The 19,995-nt window shown below is 38.1% G+C and overlaps 1 pseudogene; it reads left to right on the forward strand.

Moving 5' to 3' along the window:
• The first annotated feature begins 236 nt into the window (after positions 1-236).
• Positions 237-16,898, forward strand: LOC145814023 (putative methyltransferase At1g29790; annotated as a pseudogene).
• Positions 16,899-19,995: the final 3,097 nt, after the last annotated feature.

The following is a 19,995-nucleotide window of genomic DNA, read 5'->3' on the forward strand; positions in this document are numbered from 1 at the left end:
CTTCCAAAAAACATGGAGCACCACAATCAATTGAACACCGAGTTGAAGGCCATCCGATCTTCAACAAAGTCCATGATCCTGGTAGACAATTCTCTTCTTTGCTTTTTCATCTTTATCATTTTTTTCATCTTTTAGTTCGGTTAAAAAAGAAAGTTTCTACACTGTTGCAGGCCATTTAGAAAAACAACATCGCACACAAGCGAGTGTTGGAGCTCAGGAGAACTACAAGGGAGGCCATGGCAGAAGCTGAAGCCAAGACCACCGAGCTCAAACAATCACAAGCAAAGATGGCCGAGCTGGAGGCCGAGGTAACTCGTTTAACCGGACTGCTTACCTTGGCTAATTCTGACAAACAAAGAGCTCTAACCGAAATGAAAGACAAGCATTTGTGGGAGCTCGCAAAGCTTGAAAGTACCAAAGACGCCGAAATAAAAGAATTGAAGAAGAAAGCTGATGACGCCGAGAAAAAGGGCTACAAAGAAGGCGAGGCTGCTTATATCCAACAATGCGAGGCAGCAAAGGACTTATTTTTCAAGTGCGGCTGGAGAAGTGCTGTGGAGCAGCTCGGTTGTGGGTCCGAAACCGAGGTCTACAATGCTCCGCAGTATTTTATTCCGGCCTCACTAACTCAGTATGCTGCATCCGTTCAGCAGCAGTTCCTTGAGAGTTTTGACGATGATGAAGAAGAGCCAACTGATACCTCGGTCGGCAATGTTCCAACAAATCAATCAGCTCGGGCGGAGCACACGGTGGAAGACCTGATCACTGAACAACCAACCGAGACTGTGCTTCCGACTGAGACCATACTTGCGACCAAGACCGAGCTCCAACCAGAGACCGCGCTTCGGGATGATGGTGATGCCGATCTGGACACCGAGATAGATGATTTGTTCAACTGATTCCTGTATTTTTCTTTTGCCTTTTGTTTTGGACTTGTAACCGGGCTGTGGCCCCTCCTTTGTATTTGTTTTTTGATGAATGAAAATTTTCTTGTTTTGAACTCTTACTTCGGTTGATCTGCATGTTTGTACTTGTAATGACTTGATCTTTTCACTTCCAACTGTTATCTCGGTTTAAATTCCTGTTTGAGCTTGCTTTCTAATAGTAGTGTGGCCGAGATACTTTATTCTGGTTTTAACTGAGCAATTTGACTGAGTTTACTAGCCAACCACTCTTTAGCCGAAATACGTACTTCGGCTGAAGAGTACCAAGAGTGGTTTAATCCAGTCAACATTTCTTCAGCCTATACCCTTACTTCGGCTAAAGAGTAATAGGAGTTGGTTTAATCCAGCCAACCACTCTTTTAGCCGATGTCCTTACTTCGGCTAAAGAGTACTAAGAGTTGGTTTACTCCAGCCAACCACTCTTCAGCCATACCCTTACTTCGGCTGACGAGTAACAAGAGTTAATTTAATCCAGCCAACCACTCTTCAGCCATACCCTTACTTCAGCTGAAGAGTAATAAGAGTTGGTTTAATCCAGCCAACCTTTAAGTTAGTTTTTCCAGCCAACTTAGAAAATTTTTTTGGTTATTCCGACCAAACGTCCTGCAGCCTGGATCCTTATCCTAGGCTTAGGAGGGGTGTTGGTTTAATCCAGCCAACCTCTAAGTTAGTTTTTCCAGCCAACTTAGAATAGAATGTTTGGTTATTTCGACCAAACGTCCTGCAGCCTGGATCCTTATTCTGGGCTTAGGAGGGGTGTTGGTTTAATCCCGCCAACCTCTAAGTTAGTTTTTCCAGCCAACTTAGAATAGAATGTTTGGTTATTTCGACCAAACGTCCTGCAGCCTGGATCCTTATCCTGGGCTTAGGAGGGGTGTTGGTTTAATCCAGCCAACCTCTAAGTTAGTTTTTCCAGCCAACTTAGAATAGAATGTTTGGTTATTCCGACCAAACGTCCTGCAGCCTGGATCCTTATCCTAGGCTTAGGAGGGGTGTTGGTTTTTCCAGCCAACCTATAGATTGGTTTTTCCAGCCAACCTTACTTTTGATGTCCCTAACTCACTAATACAATCTCATACAAAAAACAACTATGCTGAAAAGAATTGATTTTGTTTTATTGAGAGAAAGGAAAATTACACATACTCGTAAAAAAAGCTAAAAATAAAATAGTTTAAGATTGGCAGTGTTCCATGGCCTTGGAATGGCTTTGTCGTCCTTATCTTCCAGGTGGTATGCCCCTTTGCCAGCTAATCAGACCACTTTGTAAGGTCCTTCCCAATTTGGCCCTAACTTGCCATCTCCTGGTATCAAGGTGTTTCCCATCACTTTGCGCAGTACCCAATCTCCGATCTTGAATTGTCTTGTATATACTATTTTGTTGTATTTCCTGGATAACTCTTGTTGGTATGAGGCAATGTGAACCAGTGCTCTTTCTCTTCTTTTTTCCGCAAGGTCGAGCTCCAATGCTATGGCTTCTCTATTCAAGTCTGGATCAAAATTTTCGCTTCTAATTGTGGGGAGGCCAACTTCGAGTGGGATTACTGCTTCCATACCATAGGCTAAGGAGAATGGAGTTTCTCCTGTTGACCGTCGTGGTGTGGTGCGGTAAGCCCATAAAACATGAGGGAGTTCCTCCGCCCACTTGCCTTTGGTTTTTTCTAACCATTTCTTCAGTCCATCCAATACTACCTTGTTTGATGCTTCTGCCTGACCATTTGCTTGGGGATATACCGGTGTGGAATTGCAGAACTCTATCTTATATTTTTCACAAAAGCCTCTAAAAATTTTGCCGTCGAATTGAGTGCCGTTGTCTGATATGAGGGCTTTAGGTATGCCGAATCGTGTAATGATATTTTGCTAGACGAACTTCTTCACATCTTTTTCCTTGATTGGTGCCAATGCTTCTGCTTCCACCCACTTTGTGAAGTAGTCTATTGTTGCGAGAAAGAACTTTCTGTTTTCAGGTGCCGTTGGAAGTGGTTCTATTATGTCTAAGCCCCACATTGCAAAAGGCCATGGGCTGGTCAATGGTAGGAGTTCTCTGGCCGGCTGATGTATTTGATGTGCGAATTTCTAACATTTCTCGCACTTCTTCACATACTTCTCTGAGTCAGCTTGCATGTATGGCCACCAGTATCCTTGCGAAATGGCTCTGTAAGCTAACGATCTTCCTCCTTGGTGGCTTCCGCACACCCCTTCATGTATTTCGAACAAGAATGCTTCCACCTTGCTGGGGTGAACACACTTTAGATAGGGTCCTGAGAACGATTTTTTGTACAATGCCATGGATGGAGAGAGCCAAAATAGCTGCGACTTTGCTCGAATTTTGTTGGCTTCTTTCTTTTCTTCCAGTAAGATGCCGTCTTTTAAGAACAGTATAATGGGATCCATCCATGAGGGGCTTAATTTAGCGCAACATACCTCTTCTGCTTCAGGGTCTTCAATGCTTGGTCTTGGTAAGAAGTCGATGAGCAATGGATGAGGGATGGAAGTATCTGACATTGAAGCGAAGCCTGCTAGTTTGTCTGCTCTGTTGTTTTCCTCCCTGCCAATCTGTTCTATCCTTACTGCTTCAAATTTCTTGATCTCTATACTGACCAATTCTTGGTACTTGGCCATCCTATCATCCTTTGCTTCATAGTCGCCAGAAATTTGGTTTACCACCAGCTGTGAGTCGCTGTAGACCATTAGTTCGGCAACCTTCATGTAGGATGCTGTCTTGAGTCCTGCAATGAGTGCTTCGTACTCTACTTCGTTGTTTGTTGCTGGGAAGCCAAGGTTGATTGCTTGCTCCACAACCAGGCCGTCTAGTGAGATGAGGACTATGCCAAGTCCTGCACCATGTCGGTTGGATGCTCCATCCACAAAGAGCTTCCACATCTCTCCAACGAACAATTTCCAGCAAGTGGAGGGGTCAGATGTTGTCGTGGGGTCAAGAATGTTGCTGGTGTTTTCTTCAAGGTCCATTCTTGCGGTCTGCCCCTCGCTATCTGATTGTACCAAGCCTTTATTTGTTGGTGAGTCTTGGTTTGCTTCTTCCTTGCTGTCTTTAGTCTGGTCTGCCTTGGAGTCTAACCGAGTGTCTTCTGCTAGGGATTGCGCTATTTCAGCGTCAATTTCCATCCCTAGTTCGGTTGTGTCAGTTAGGTCGACTGGGCAGATATGATGACTTCCAAGAGTAAATTCTGCGACGAAGTCTGCCAAAGATTGGGCTTTTACTGCGGTTCTGGGTTGGAACTTGATGTCGAATTGTCCCAATTCTACTGCCCACTTCAAGATTCGCTCAGAAAAGTTCGCCCTCTCAAACAAAGCTTTTAGTGAAAAAGCTATGAGGACGACTATGGTGTGAGCGTGAAAATAATGTGCCAATTTCCTAGAGGCCATCATTAAGGCTAATGCTAATTTTTCCAGTGGCAAGTACCTTGTTTCGGCTCCCAGCAATGTCTTGCTGACATAAAAGATGGGCATGTTGGATTCCTTCTGCATGAACCAACACTGCGCTAATTGCGTGCTGAGAGACTGCCAGGTACAAAAAAAGTTCTTCTCCAGGTACTGGGGTAAGAAGTAGTGGTGAGGAAGACTTATATTCCTTCAAGCTTTCCAGAGCTCGGTCGCATTCTTCATCCCACTCGAACTTGACTTTTAATGCTTGAAAAAATGGTCGTAGTCTATCTGACGACCAGCTGATGAATCGGTTGAGTGCAGCCGCCATGCCGGTGAGATACTGTACTTCTTTCACTGAGTTAGGCCTCTCCAGATCCTGGATTGCTTTGATCTGGGAGGGGTCTGCCTCTATACCCCGGTTGGTTACCAGGAAACCCAGGAATTTGCCAGATCCTACTCCGAATGCACACTTGGACGCATTGAGGCGCAACTTGTGCTTCTTCAGCATCTCAAACATCTCGCCTAAGTCCTTGAGATGGTCATTCTCATCCTTGCTCTTGACCACCATGTCGTCGATGTAAGCCTCCATTGTTCTGCCTAACAATGGTTCAAACATCTTGGTGACCATCCGTTGGAATGTCGCCCCTGCGTTCTTTAGGCCAAAGGGCATGACCTTGTAACAGTACAGTCCTCTTGGAGTTGTAAAGGATGTGACCTCCTGGTCTGGTTTTTGCTTGGCGATTTGGTGGTAGACTCTGTATGCATCTAGAAAGCTAAGTCGGTTGTGCCCCGCCGTTAGGTCGACCAGTTGATCTATCCGTGATAGAGGAAAGCTGTCTTTTGGACATGCCTTGTTGACTGTTTTATAGTCGACGCAGACACGCCACTTGCCATTCTTCTTTGGCACTACGACTGTGTTGGAGATCCATCTTGGGTAGTGCACTTCTCTAATTGCTCCTGCCTCCAGCAGGTTACCTACTTCTTCCGCCACTATCTCGGCATGGTGGAGTACTGATCTGCGTGTGCGTTAGATAACTGGTCTGGCGGATGTGTGGACATTGAGTTGGTGACAGATGAAGTTTGGATCAATGCCAGGCATGTCGTAGGGCGTCCAGGCGAACACTTCGATGTTAGAGGTTAAGAATTCCAAGACCTCTAATCTCTCAGTGCTGGACAACGACGAACAGAGCAAAAAGAACTTATCCGAGTTCTTTTCATCTATTCTTACCTCTACCAAGTCCTCCACTACTTTCTAATCAGCCGCTTTGCCGACATCTGCGAATAGCTCATTACTCTCAGGTTCTTCCACCGAATGAACGTATCCTTTGGCAGCGCGACTGCCATTCACCGTGACGAAGCATTGCTTCGACATGATCTGATCTCCATAGACTTCTTCAATTACCCCGGTATCGTTGGGGAACTGCATTACTTGGTGGTAGGATGACGCCACCGATCGCATGGCATGTAGCCATGTTCTGCCCAAGATGATGTTGTAAGTGGAGGGGACCTTCAATACCCAGAACTCCACTTGTTTCATCACGCTTCCTGCTCTGACTGGAAGAATTATTTTGCCAACGGGCCATTCTGGCATGGAGTTAAATCCTATTAGGGGAGATACGGCTGGCTCCAAGTCTTTGTCTTGCAGCTTCAATTGTTTAAATGTTTCGTAGTACATGATTTCACATGAACTACCCTGGTCAATCAGAATCCGCTTGACGTCAAAATCCTTGACTCGGAGAGTGACGACCAGGGCATCATTGTGAGGGCAATATATCCGTTCCAAGTCTTTATCCGAAAAAGACATGACGTTTGTGGCCTCTGTCTTCCCCTTCTTGATGGCAGGTTGGGCACTTAGCACCTCTCTTAAGTGTTCAGCCTTTTTGATTGATCCCCTGAGCTCGCATACACGCTCAGGTTCAAAGACTCCATGTATCACATTGATAACGCCTTGAGGTGGGGCGTCGATTGGCATTCCGTTGGGGTTGTTATGGTCCTGGGGGACTGGTTGGGCCCCTCCTTCAATATATTTATCCAGGTGACCTGCTGCCACCAACTCCTCTAGGTGCTGTCTCAATGGCGTGCAATTTTCAGTGCGGTGCCCCTTTTCTTTGTGGAAGGTGCACCGTGATCTTTCGTCATAGTCCTTTTGAGCTTCCCCTAGTTTGGCTGGCTATCTGACAAAAGGCTCATCTCTTATTTCATTTAGAATTCGGTAGATCGGTGTCTTAAATACCGTGGTTATGGCCGTGCGGACCCTCAACCATCTTTTATCCTGATCCTCTCCGTTGTCTTGTCTGCCACGTCCGTTTCTGTTCGGACGATCTACCGCGTTGACCTTTGCTGAGGCCTTCTTTTCTGGTACTATGGTCGTGCCAGATTTTGTTTTGGCACGTGCGCTATCCTCTTCTACCCTGATGTGCTGATGCACTCTTTCCATCAAGGCTTCCATGGTGAAGGGTGGCGTCATGGTGATCAAGTCCCTTAGTCTATTCCCGACTGGAAGGGCTCTTTTGTACTGTGCAATGGTGAGATTGGTGGGGCAGTCCCCAATTTGGTTGAATGTCTCCCAGTAGCGGCTATTATAGGACCTTAGTGTCTCTTTTTCACCCATGTCGATGGAGAGTAACTGGTTAATCTCCGCCGGGGTTTTGGTGTTTGTTCTGAATCTTGTGACAAACGCCTCCGCCAATTGCGCCCATGAGGCTATGCTGCCTTCTGGAAGTTTTTCGAACCAAGTCAAGCCTAGGTCGCCAAGGCTTGATGGGAAGAGGATGCACATTAAAGCCTCGTTTCGTCGATATACCGCCATAACCTGGCGGAAGTGGCTTAAGTGAATGTAGGGGTCCGTCTTCCCCTCTTACGTGGTGAATTTGGGCTGAAGGAAGCCTGAAGGCAGGGGCGCGTTTTCGATTGCCGGAATGAACGGCGAGGTCTGCAGCCTCGCTGATGCTTTGTCCGTCGGTTCATAGGCAGGGCATGGTAATGGCATTCCAACCTCGACGCTTCCATGCAATCAAGGGGTCAATCGTTGAAGGGCAGAAACTCTGCGTGGGTCGCGCGCCCTGGTGTCCTCCTTCCATCGTGCCTTTTCTTCTAGCATGTTCCGTAAATCGGATGATCTAGGCAACTCTGCCTGTTTGGATGATGTTTGGTGCGAGTGTGAGGGTCGGTAGGTACTTCCCTCTGTGTAAGACCTCAATGATCTCGTTCTCTCAGACCTGGAGTAACGAGTTCTGGAGGTTCTAGACCGAGTATCGCCTGTCCTGAGGCTTCTACTCTCTGCTTGTGATGGTGTGGAATGCCTTCCATGGTCTTCTGAGCGGCGAGGGGGCGTCTTGTTTTTGCGCCCCTCTCCTGTCGCCACTCTTTTTCCCTTCATCTGGCGCTTCAGGGTCTCCATGTCTGCCGCCATCTTCCTTATTAATTCGTCCTGCTCTTTCACGCGGTCCTCTAGAACTTGAGGATCAATCCTCCGCCTTTGCCTGTCAGGACTTTGTGAATGAGAGTGACGGGGGCTGTGAGTCCGCCTCCCCCTAGTATCTCTTCTGGAGTTATGTCGTTGGGACTCCAAGTCCGCCATGGGAGGGATAGAAGGTAATCCTTCACGCCTTGCACCCCCATCTGGTGTTTGCCCGTCGATGGCGGACTGTGGTAATTCTTCAATGTGCGCCATTGTTCCTAAAGAGATAAAGCTTGATCAAGAGGTTTCGTCCTGTCTGTTTTTCCCACAGACGGCGCCAATTGTACGAGCACGAAATAATTCTTCTCGTATGATCCTGTTGATCAAGTCTGCGCTCCTCCGTACGTCGTCGCTTTATCACCTGAAAACACAAACGTGAGCTAGCCAGCGGGTGTGTGCCGGAAACCTCTCCGATGCCTAAGTCAGTAAACTTGACAAATAGACAAAAGCTCTGTGTATTCAGAAAGCAAAGTTGTGTTACCTCTCCAAAGGTGATGTTTGTGAGCTTTTATAGGTTTCGTGTGGTACAATCCTAGTAGAACTTCTTGTGAAAACCCATATTTAAATTATTCTTGAAAGAAAATAAATTAATTAATTAATTAATTAGTTTTAAATTAACCAAATCCTATCACTAACAAAGACCCTATTAAGAATAATAATTTTGTGGGTGTTCAATATTTGTTGTTTATAAATTATTTTAATTAGGATTCAATATAATAATTATTCTTACTAAATACCTTAGATAAAAATCTTAGTGTATCAATTTTTAGAACCCATACAAATACACACACACACAAAAAAAAAAAGAAAAAGAAAAAAAAAAAGAGATGTTCGTAGCTATGCCACCTGCTTGTTTGCATGGTGGTATAGGAACCATAAACCACCATCCCTCTTGGAATTTAGGGAAAGAAACCACCATCCCTCTTGGAATTTAGGGAAAGCTTTCATTCTTGGAACTTTGAGAAAGTGAGCAAGACAACATAATGGAAAGAATGAGAGGGAGAGAGAAATGTTTTCAACTAGCATTTTATATATATATATATGCATGCAAGCCTTCCTTGTGCATGCAAGCATTCGGTAGAAGAAAAAAAAAAAAAAAAAAAGAGAGGAGAGAAATCTCTTAAGCAACCAAGTTTAGTAGTAGGAGAGGAAGAAGAGTAGGAGGTTAAGGAAACCAAAGTTCTCAACCATTTTGTCACCCTACTACTAGGAAAGAAAACCCTTCCAACCCTCTCATTTTTTTTATTGTTGGAATCTTCAGATTTTATTCCTATGATAAAATGACTAATTTATAGATAGAAATTTTTATATATATGTATGTAAATTTTGTGATGTGTATATCAAATATCTGAAGATACTGATAGTCAAAAAAAAAAAAATCATGGTATTATTGTAAAAATAGGCTTGCATGTGTATTTCATACCATTATAGAGTGAATTGAAGAATTTATTTGGTCTTTGAATCTGCCAGCCCGTTACCCGAATTTTTAGATAATTTTATACTCAACATTTCGAGATGATTTCTTCTACAAAGTTGTTGATAATGATGTCTAGTTTGTCCAGAAATTTTGAAAATAATTTTTGAGCTTTCTACGAATTTATACAAATTTTAAACTAAATCTGAAACTGTGTTGAGAATAAATTGTTTTGAATCTGCCAGCCTGTTACCCGAATTTTTAGATAATTTTATACTCAAAATTTCGAGATGATTTCTTCTACAAAGTTGTTGATAATGATGTCTAGTTTGTCCAGAAATTTTTGGAAATAATTTTTGAGCTTTCTACGAATTTATACAAATTTTTAACTAAATCTAAAATTATGTTAAGAATAAATTGTTTTGAATCTGCCAGCATGTTTACCAGAATTTTTAGATAATTTTATACTCAAAATTTCGAGATGATTTCTTCTACAAAGTTGTTAATAATGATGTCTATTTTGTCCAAAAAGTTTTGGAAATAAGTTTTGAACTTTCTACGAATTTATACAAATTTTTAACTAAATTTGAAACTGTGTTGAGAATAAACTGTTTTGAATCTGCCAGTATGTTTACCCGAATTTTTAGATAATTTTATACTCAAAATTTCGAGATGATTTCTTCCACAAAGTTGTTGATAATGATGTCTAGTTTATCCAGAAATTTTTGAAAACAATTTTTGAGCTTTTTACGAATTTATACAAATTTTTAACTAAATCTGAAACTGTGTGACAGATTTTACCATGTATTTGAAAATTTATTTAAAATTTTATACTAAGCCAAATCTGGTAATTTCTAACTAAAAGATGAAATTTGAGAAGTCTAGTTTCATGATAAATTTTTAGATTATGGGTTTGATCTATAAATTTAAGCATGAAATTAATATAAGGAAATGTGACAAATCTGTGTCTTAAACACCCTTGAAATTTTGAAGAATTATTTATAATTTATTTTTGGAAAATGCTTTCTGAAAAATGACCATAACATGTTTATGGATTATTCTGTAGATTGATATGAATTTTAGAGTTGTATAAGTAATGTATTTAAAATTTTACTTGCAAGATATATATTCTGAAAATTTTTCAGGGCAGGATAAAATCACCGCTTTCATATTATACTAGTCTAATTTAGTAAATCAAAAATTTGTGCAGGTGTGCATTTATGGTTTATTTCTTGTATTTAAGTTATTATGTTCATACCATGGTTTTAAGTAATTGTTTACTAAATTTTGTACATTGAACTATTATTGGGTGACATGCATAATATTTTATGTTGGGAGTTTTTCTTTAGTTGGTATAATGTTATTGGTGATTGAGATTTGAATAATTTGTGTTTAATATATAAATTAACCAAAAGGATTAACGGTATATAATGAGTTACTAATGAAGGGTTAATACCGGGTATTCAGGGTGAGCCCTGGTTTTGAGAATTCTCGTGTAAATTGTGTCGCGAAATCCTAAGATGGCACGGGACTTATTTGAACCCTTTTCGGTATTCGGTTTTGGAATAAGAATGGATGTGCAGGTGGCACACAGGGAGGTTACGTACCCCTGGCAGACCGGTTCCTTGGGGCAGACCACGGATGCCACTACTTGGGTATATAACTCCGGACGTGGGCATCACTGGTAGTTACGATTGGTAACACTTAAATATTTGACCAAGGGAGGGTTTCAAATTAACCGTTGCCATGCTTGGTGATTGGTAAGTTAAATCTCTGTGGTGAGATTTCGAGTGTCACCTAATTTATTAAAATTATTGAAAATTATCCTAATGGTTGTAATTTATGTGTACAATTATATTGTTATCTCATGTTTAGAATCTTATTGGCACTGTTTGGGAAGTGCCTAAAGAGGCTATTATAGGCTAAAAATTTTTTTTAGCCAAAAAGCCACTTTTGCAAGTTTTTTCAATATATATATATATATATATAGGACTGCACAGCGGCAGTGTAGGCACAGCCTACACTGTCAGCTTTGTCACTTGTTCCATCAATGAACATTTTACGATTTTACCCCTTGATAGCAATTTAAAAAAATATTTTTTTAGGGACAAATTTGTCATTTTAATATAAAACATCATTTCAACACATTTTTTAATACAACAACTCAAATAAAATCCATCTCATCTTCCCAAACACAAAAACTAAAATAGCCTACTAAAATAGCCAAAAAACTAAATAGCCCACTAAAATAGCCACTTCCCAAACGAGGCCATTATTTTTCTTTTAAAAAGAATGGTAGGTTGGTTATGTTTTCTTACTGTGTTGCAAAACTCATGGCATATATTTTGTTGCCCTGGCGTTTCATGCCAGATTATGCCGAAGAAGGAACCGAAGCTGAAATGGGAGTTGCTGCTAATATCGAGCCTTGGCTAACTTAGAGCCAAGATCTTATCAAAATAAAAGCAGGTTATTTCTTGTATTAGTATTTAACTATGTTGTGATGTTGTGTGTGAACTTGTAGTTTTATTTGGTTGTTGGACTTTGACTATGTAAGAATTTAAAATTTCCTAATTAGTAGTTAAAATTTTATCTAGCAAGTTATTGTTCGTTAAAGTCTTATGATGTCTCAAAAAAAAAAAAAAAAAAAAAAAATTGGGGCGTCACACTTCTACTCCTCCATGCAGAGTCCTCCTAGGATTCATACTCCTAAAAAATAATGCTTATCCTTCAACACCCCCCTCATTGCTTAAACCAAGTGAGATGGTTTTTACTATGGCCGAACTCCAATATGACCGAAGTAATCATGGTTATGCTGAGCCGCTGAGTAGGCCGAACTATCCTTAGTTCGGTTCTTCCTTTCGCTACACCTTATCTCGGTTCTCTCATGTACAAACCATGGTGTGATCAGACCGAGTTACCGAATAGTAAGGTTCTGACCGTTCTAACCACAATACGCCATGACCGAGCTAACTCTGAGACCGGACTAACTTTAAAGTGTCTTTAGACCGGACTAACTTCAAGTCTCCTCCGGGCCGGACTAGCTTCGGGGCTCTTGGACCGGACTAACTTTAAAGCCTTTTTACTCAGCCCTTTATATTGCGGCCCATGACGGCCCATTATCCAACTCGGCCCAATTTTCATATAAATTACCCTCTCACACATATAAAAATTATTCGTCTATAACATATGTTAAGACATCTTAAAAAGCTTGTACAAATACATAATTATTTTCAATTCTTAATATGTACTCTAAGTACACATATTAACAATTATAAGATCCAATAATACGATAACTACTCTATTATTATGGGTGGGTTTGGGGTTGGTTTCTTTTTGTAACTTTTTTTAAAGTTGAAAAAGTTAATATGTTTAAATTTGAAAAGTTATTAAAAAAATTAACTTTTATAAATATAAAATTTATGTGACAGTTGATTTTTTTAAATTTATGGCAAAAATTAATAACTTTTTGGACCTTTTCTTTTTAATATGAGAAGTTGATTTTTTTTTTGAATAAGTTACACTCACCTCTCATAAAGTTTTTAAAAAATATAGTTAGTTTTATATTTTTGATATAATTACATTGACCTTCTTTTAGTATGATTAAAACAACTAAAACAAGGAAAATGTTTTGTATACTAATAGGGTACCATGTGACACTAATTTCCACTAATCACAAATGTATATATCTCTTATTATTCCTCAAACATCCAATATAAATGTGGTGGGTCTTACTGTCAAATTTAATTACAATAGTAAAAAGTATTACATAACATATATTCTATTTGTATACAAAAATTACTCCGTTGATAGACACTAAAATAGGTAAAAATAAATATACATTTTGCTTGAAAATAAATGATAATATTACTTTTTATACATATAATTAATAAATTATGGATGAAAATAATTTAATTATTATATAAATTAAAATTTCAAGAAAATAATATATGAATAATATGGGATTATATATTTCCTCTAAACCTAAGATGAGTGTAATTTATTTATTCAAAAATGCTAGAGGTCTCAAAAATTTTACTAAAAGTTTTATCAAGCGTCACACATGGGTGTGGGACCCACATTGTGTGGGTTCCACACTTATGTGAGACATTTAGTAAAATTTTTGATAAAATATTTAGGGTCTCTAATATTATTCTTATTTATTTATTTATTTATTTTTAGTGAGAGAAAGTGAGGCACTTATTGCGTTGGGAAAGCGGGCCTTGCCACATCTGGCTTCGAACCTGCTGGGTATCGCATGTCATTCACTTGTGTGAATTAAAGTTTAAAGATTCCTTTGGCATTAGTTAATAGGAGTTTTCTTAACTGTGCAAGTGCACACCATGTGCCACTTACACAAAAAGTGTAAGTGTAAGGTGTAAGTATAAGTATAAGGTGTAAGTGTAAGGTGTAAGTGTAAGGTGTAAGGTGTAAGTGGGTTGCACATGGTGTGCAACCTCAAAAAAGGTGTAAGTGTAAGGTTTAATTTTTTACAAAAGGTGTAAGTGTAAGGTGTAAGTGTAAGGTATAAGGTGTAAGGTGTAAGTTGCACACCATAACCAAACCCTAGTTAATATTAGCCTGTCACTCGTGTTATGCACGGAATAATTATAAATATTTATATTTATTTTAGATTTTTTTAGTATATAAATTATGTTTTTTAAGATTTTTTATAATAATAATTTAACAATTTTATTACTAACCATAATGTATTGGAAAAATTAAAAAGGGTACTGCAGTAACTATGTTCAGGTTGTATCTATAATTATCTGTATGAGGGAATTTTAAATGCTGATTAGATAATTTTGACCAAATCAATAAATTCAGGCATATGGAAAAATATGTGGATTGAAAAAATGTAATAAATCCTGATCATGGGATATATATGTGAATTGTGATTTTTAAATGTCTTTTTTTTTAAATGTCTTCTTTTTCTTTTTTTCTTTTTTTTATATTATATTAAAGTTCAATATAATAATCATATATGTTGAACTTTTCAATGAACCAAATGTCTTGTTTTTTTATATTATATTAAAGTTTAATATTTTGATAATAATCATATGTATTATACTTTTCAAGGAATTTTTTTTATACCTGTTCTTAATGCATTAAAGTGTTATTATGAAGGATAATAATCATATGTGTTGGGACTTTTCAAGGAATTCATATGTGTTGGACTTTTCAAGGAATTTTTTTTATACTTATTCTTAATGCATTAAAGTGTTATTATAAGGGTAAGGCTTGGGGGTTGTGAAAAATTAATAAATGCTAAGGTTTTTTTTTTAAATAAAAAAATCAAGAAATTTAGATTGGGATATTAGAACTCCCACAAAACTTGTGGGTTAGAGATAGATATAAATAAATAGATATAGATATTTATATTTGTTTTAAATTTTTTTTAATATGCATATTATTTGTTTTGGAAAAGGTACTGCAGTAATTATGAGAGAAGTCAAAAAGTCTTATGGGTTGAGAGAAGTTAATAAATGCTGAGGTCAATTCTTTTTTAAAAAAACAAAAAATTAAAAAATTAAGATTGGCATATTGGAGCTTCCATAAGCCTTGGGGTTTAGAAACCCCCTTTTGCTTAATATATAGTATAGACATAGGCCGGCCCAAGGGGTTTAAGGCGACCTTTAAAAATGAGGCTTTTTTTTATTAAAAAAAAAAATTGATAGATAAAACGATAAGTTATAATAACTTTTTTATTTGTTTGTAGTCACAAAAAAATTTACTTACAACAACTTCTTCATCAATCAAACATGAACTTTTTATTTGTTTCTTGCTATCAAAAAATTTATCAAGCGTTCTCGATTGAGATTGAATAAAATTTTCTAATTTTTGCTTCTTTTTCCTTTTTTCACATCCAAAAATATACTTCTTAGGAGGCATGACTACTCTATATAATCACAAATCCACAAATTTTCTAATTTTCTAATTTTCAAAAATTTTCTAATATTTATACTTCCAGAAATTTTCTAATATACTTCCATAAATTTTCTAATTTTTTAATGTTTATTTTCTTTCAGTGACCCACGTTCTTAGCCTCGGTGGGTATTATAAATTATAATGTGTTTCTTATTTTTGGACCCATGTCAGTTGGGCCTCTAATCTGTCATGATATATTTTGTTTTTTTTAGGCCCCATATACAATTGGGCTTATAGCATTTGGATTTTTTTTTTTTTTTTTTTTGGTATCTAAAACATAAAATCATATTTTGGGGCCCAAGGCGCAGGTCTCTTTGGCCTGCCCTCAGGGCCGGGCCTATTAATATAGTCATTTTTTGTGTGTTGAGACTTTTTTAGTTTGGTTTTAAATTTTTTGATTTTTTTGACTTTTATAAAAAAAAATATAATAATTATGAGTTGAACGTAATATTTTATCTTATTAACTTATTTATTCTATTTTGTTATTTTGTACTTTTTTAACCCCAAAACGATAATCAAACCAGGGGTAAGTAATCTTTGTTACATAGATTTGGTCAAATTAAGCATAATCATCTGATGGAACTTTTAATATATATTTATTGTTTTTATTTATTTAAAAAATTGTGTCAATTCGCCTGCTCAATACCACCCACCACAAACTCTCTACAGTTGTTCCCAAGTCTCCGACTTGCACGGCCAACTCAATTTCACCAATTTACTAGTACAATCACTCCTAATCGAGGTTACCCGCCTCCAACAACCTATAGCAACCAACAAAACCGTCGAGTCCTCGAAGTTTAACTACGACGATGTGGGTATAGGCTTGTTCGATGAAGCAAAGCTTGTGATCAACCCCCACAAGCTCCCACTCGGATACTCGCCTAGAATGGGCTCAGGTGAGCTCTACCATCTAGTTGGAGGAGGTTGTTTGAGGTATCAAGATGAGTTAATGCACTACATGATGTATGATGTTGGAGGGGGAGTGTCCGGTTGACGATGTGTTCACGCAGAGGCTTATGCTCAAGGGGTCGCTCCCTAGGAGGCGATGCCATCCAAAGACGCCGGCTCATTATGTTGAGCCAACACCATTGTTGATGATCCTCTAGGCAACCCTCCAGACACGAGCATCATTTGGGATGACTACACTTGTAAAAGCTACAAGTGCCTTGTTGATAGAAAAAATGTACCGGGATATTATGATTGCAAAGACTGTTTCGACTTATAGGGAAGAGAGAAACTCCGGTGGCTCTTCAATAAAGGCCTAGATTACAGGATTGATCAAGTGCTTGGTTTGAAACGTAGTGGTACGGTCCGTATTGGGCTTGACATAGGGGGGCAAAGGCACATTCGCCGCTCGGATGAAGGAAAGGAATGTGACCATCATCACAACCTCCATGAACTTGGATGGTCCATTTAGCAGCCTCATTACATCGCAAAGCTTGATTTTGATGCATTTGAGTGCTTTTTAGAGGCTTCCGTTCTTCGAGAACACGCTCGACATAGTTCATTCGATGCATGTATTGAGCAATTGGATCTAGGACACGATGCTTGATTTCACATTGTATGACATATTCAGAGTGGTGAGGCTGGGGGGCTTTTTTGGCTCGACCATTTCTTTTGCCTGGGGCAGCACCTGAATGGAACGTATGTTCCAATGTTGAATCATGTCAGATTCAAGAAGCTCAGGTGGAATGCTAGTATGAAGCTTGATCGCGGGATCAATAAGAATGAGTGGTACTTCTCGGCCCTGTTGGAGAAACCAATGACTTGATAGAATTGAGATGAAAGTGTGTTATGTTTTGTATGATGAATAGACTAGTATTTATGATAACAACAATGCTAGAGGTACCTAAAATTTTACACACTAATTTACTCTTTTTCTCACATGGATTGAGTAAATTAGTGTGTAAAATTTTAGATGACATTATTCGTGAGATAAGGATGCTTGAAGGACTCAAATAATACAAATGGAGGGCATTGATATGCTTTATTTGTTTGGTTTTGGTTATCTTTGCCTTCCTTTGATGCAAATAAAAGTACACAATTTTTTGAAAATATTTTAGAGAGAGAGAGAGAGAGAGAGAGAGAGAGAGAGAGAGAGAGGGAGAGAACACAACAATAACTTCACCTAACCATCCTCGGAGACAATCTTCGGGTTCACTCCATTACAAGTTATGCACGAACATGATTTGGTGTAAAGAAAAATGCAAGGACAATTGAATAAATTGAAAAAATAAAAAATAAGGGTTACAATCAGAACCTAAGAATTTTAGGGAAAGTTGAGTCATGTTAGACACCAAATCCATGAGCCATAACAAAACAATTTTCATCGTGTCAACTAATAACAAACACATCCAAGAAACCTACAATCATAGTTCTAAATCGCAGTATCGGGTAACGTAACGGTATTGATCGTGAAGTATCAGTATCGATAGTATCGGGAATCGGGCGTCGCGGCCGTGAAATTTCAAAATCATTAGTAATCTCTCTAAAACTCAATTTTATGCATTTTTTTTGGACTCTTTTAGTCTTAATTTATCACATTTTAATCAAAATTTCGATATGTAGGGCACTTTTGACTCATTTTCAACTAAATGATATATATTTATTTTAGTCTCAAGCTTTTACTTGGCATATATGTTAAACTTTTAATAAAAAAATTGATGCGAAAATATTTTTTTTTACTTATTTTCAACATTGAAATACTTCTAAATGCATAACAAATTAATAAGAGAAAGAAGGATATGAAAATAAATCATTACAAATCAACAATTTTAAAACTTAGTAATAAAAAGAATTACGTGGTGGTACAGAAGGATCTCCATATCTCACATCACTTTGATTATCACTATGAATTGGTTGGCCTATTTCTCCATATTGATATTCCTGGTAGTAGTTATTGAAAGTGCATTGATCATAAGTGGTGTTGTTACTGCCACTGTTACTTGATTATTGTTATGTCATTGTATGCCCCCTTGTACCATAACTGAAACCCTATGTATATGGATATTGATGAGGTTGTTGAGAGTTGTTCCAATTTCCCATATAAGGTGGTTGATAGATATGTGGTAGTGGTTGACTTGGAGGAGGGTAATAAGGATATGGTACTGGGTATATTGGTCACCAATGTTGAGTTCCCCTTCCATCTTCTTATATAACTCCGAGATGTCCAAATTGATTTCTAAGGTTGCGATGACCATAAATATCATCAATATGTCGTGAACGCCCAATTGGTGCTTCTACATCAGGAACATAAATAGAATGTCGTGGCTGTTGTGTAGAATCCCTGTTCCAATAATGATCAATATGATGAATACTGCGTCTACTACCATGTGCAAAACCTGCAGACTTTCATTGTCCACCACTACCACCACCTGTTGGAGGATGACTGCCATTACTCTCATCTCCACTACCACTAAGTGGACTCAAACCGCGACCCTCACTAGAGCCACTTCCAGCAGACCCTGCTCTTTGATGGTGTTGAGGTGCTTGACTACTAGTGGCTTGTTCTCCCTCATCATCATCATCAATAATCAACCAACCTGAGTTATCTTCATCATCCAAGACTGTATGTTCTCTCTCTTGAAGCCATGGAGTTAATAGATCATCTTCTTCAAATATATAGTCAAGATTGATGGGGTTAAAAGATTCTTCTGTGTCATCTTGGCTTTTTTGTGTTACGTGTTTGATCTTTAGCGTCATATTGTAATACACATAAACAAGTTTATTTAATTTTTTATACTTCAACCGATTCCTTGTCTTTGTATGTATCAGGCTAAATGTACTCCAATTGCGCTCACAATTAGAAGAAGACGTGGTTTGGTTCAATACTCTCATAGCCACTTTTTGGAGTGCCGGAGCCGATGTACCATAATGGATCCACCATTCAGCTATATACAAATCAATCAATTATTAGTGATTATGTTATAATTTGATATAGAAGTGTTGACAATATAACAATAATATGTAATTAAAATAGTTAATAGTTGATTGAGTATATAATAATTACCAGGATTTATTGCTTTCACTGTTCTTTGTGCTAATACAGCACCAAAAGAATCTTCTTTATTACAAAATAAAGAGATCTGCAATGAACAAAAGGCAATAAACAATTTTACAAACACAATTCACAAGTCAAATAATAAGTTATCAGTTTAACTAATATTAAATAATGACTAACTTGGTTTATCACCTATATTTGCTCATTTAAATCAAGTAGAAGTCTCGAAATCACATTTCTAATTCCACTCATCACTTCTCGATGATTAGAAAGGTGCTCCCCATATTGGAATATGGGATTTAAAAAATAACCTACATTCAAATATAAAATAATAATAAAAGTGAGACAAAGGAACACATAATTTATAATTTAAATAAATTAAAAATTACTTACCAGCAGCATGCAAGTCCGTGTGTAGTTGGAAAGCGCATCGATTATCAATAATCTTCCACTAATCTACATAATAGCGACAATTTTGTTTGATGGCCAACTTTGCTCTATCCATGGCTTTATATGTAAAACCCATTGTGGGCTTTTCATCCCCATCTACAAATCTAAGCACCTTTAGAAGTGGTTCTTGAACTTTTAATATATCTGTCGCCTGGGTCTAAAAATCTTTACTTTGTATAATTTTTTTCTTTTCTTTTGCATCATCTTTTTTGGACCATTTGTTGTGCTTCCACGCTTGAGAATGAAACATATCCTGTGAAGCAGTCTTATGTTTAACAATGCTTTCCAAAGTAATGAAATTGGTAGCAAAGTGTGTGATGACAGGACATAACAACTCTCTATCTCCTGTGAATCTTTTCATGAAATCAACGACCCAATTGGAGTTATAAATAAAGCGTGTGATTACTCTTGCACAATC

The sequence above is a fragment of the Camellia sinensis genome, chromosome 2 (genome assembly GCF_055761805.1).
Source record: "Camellia sinensis isolate YWXY chromosome 2, ASM5576180v1, whole genome shotgun sequence".
Lineage (NCBI taxonomy): Eukaryota > Viridiplantae > Streptophyta > Magnoliopsida > Ericales > Theaceae > Camellia > Camellia sinensis.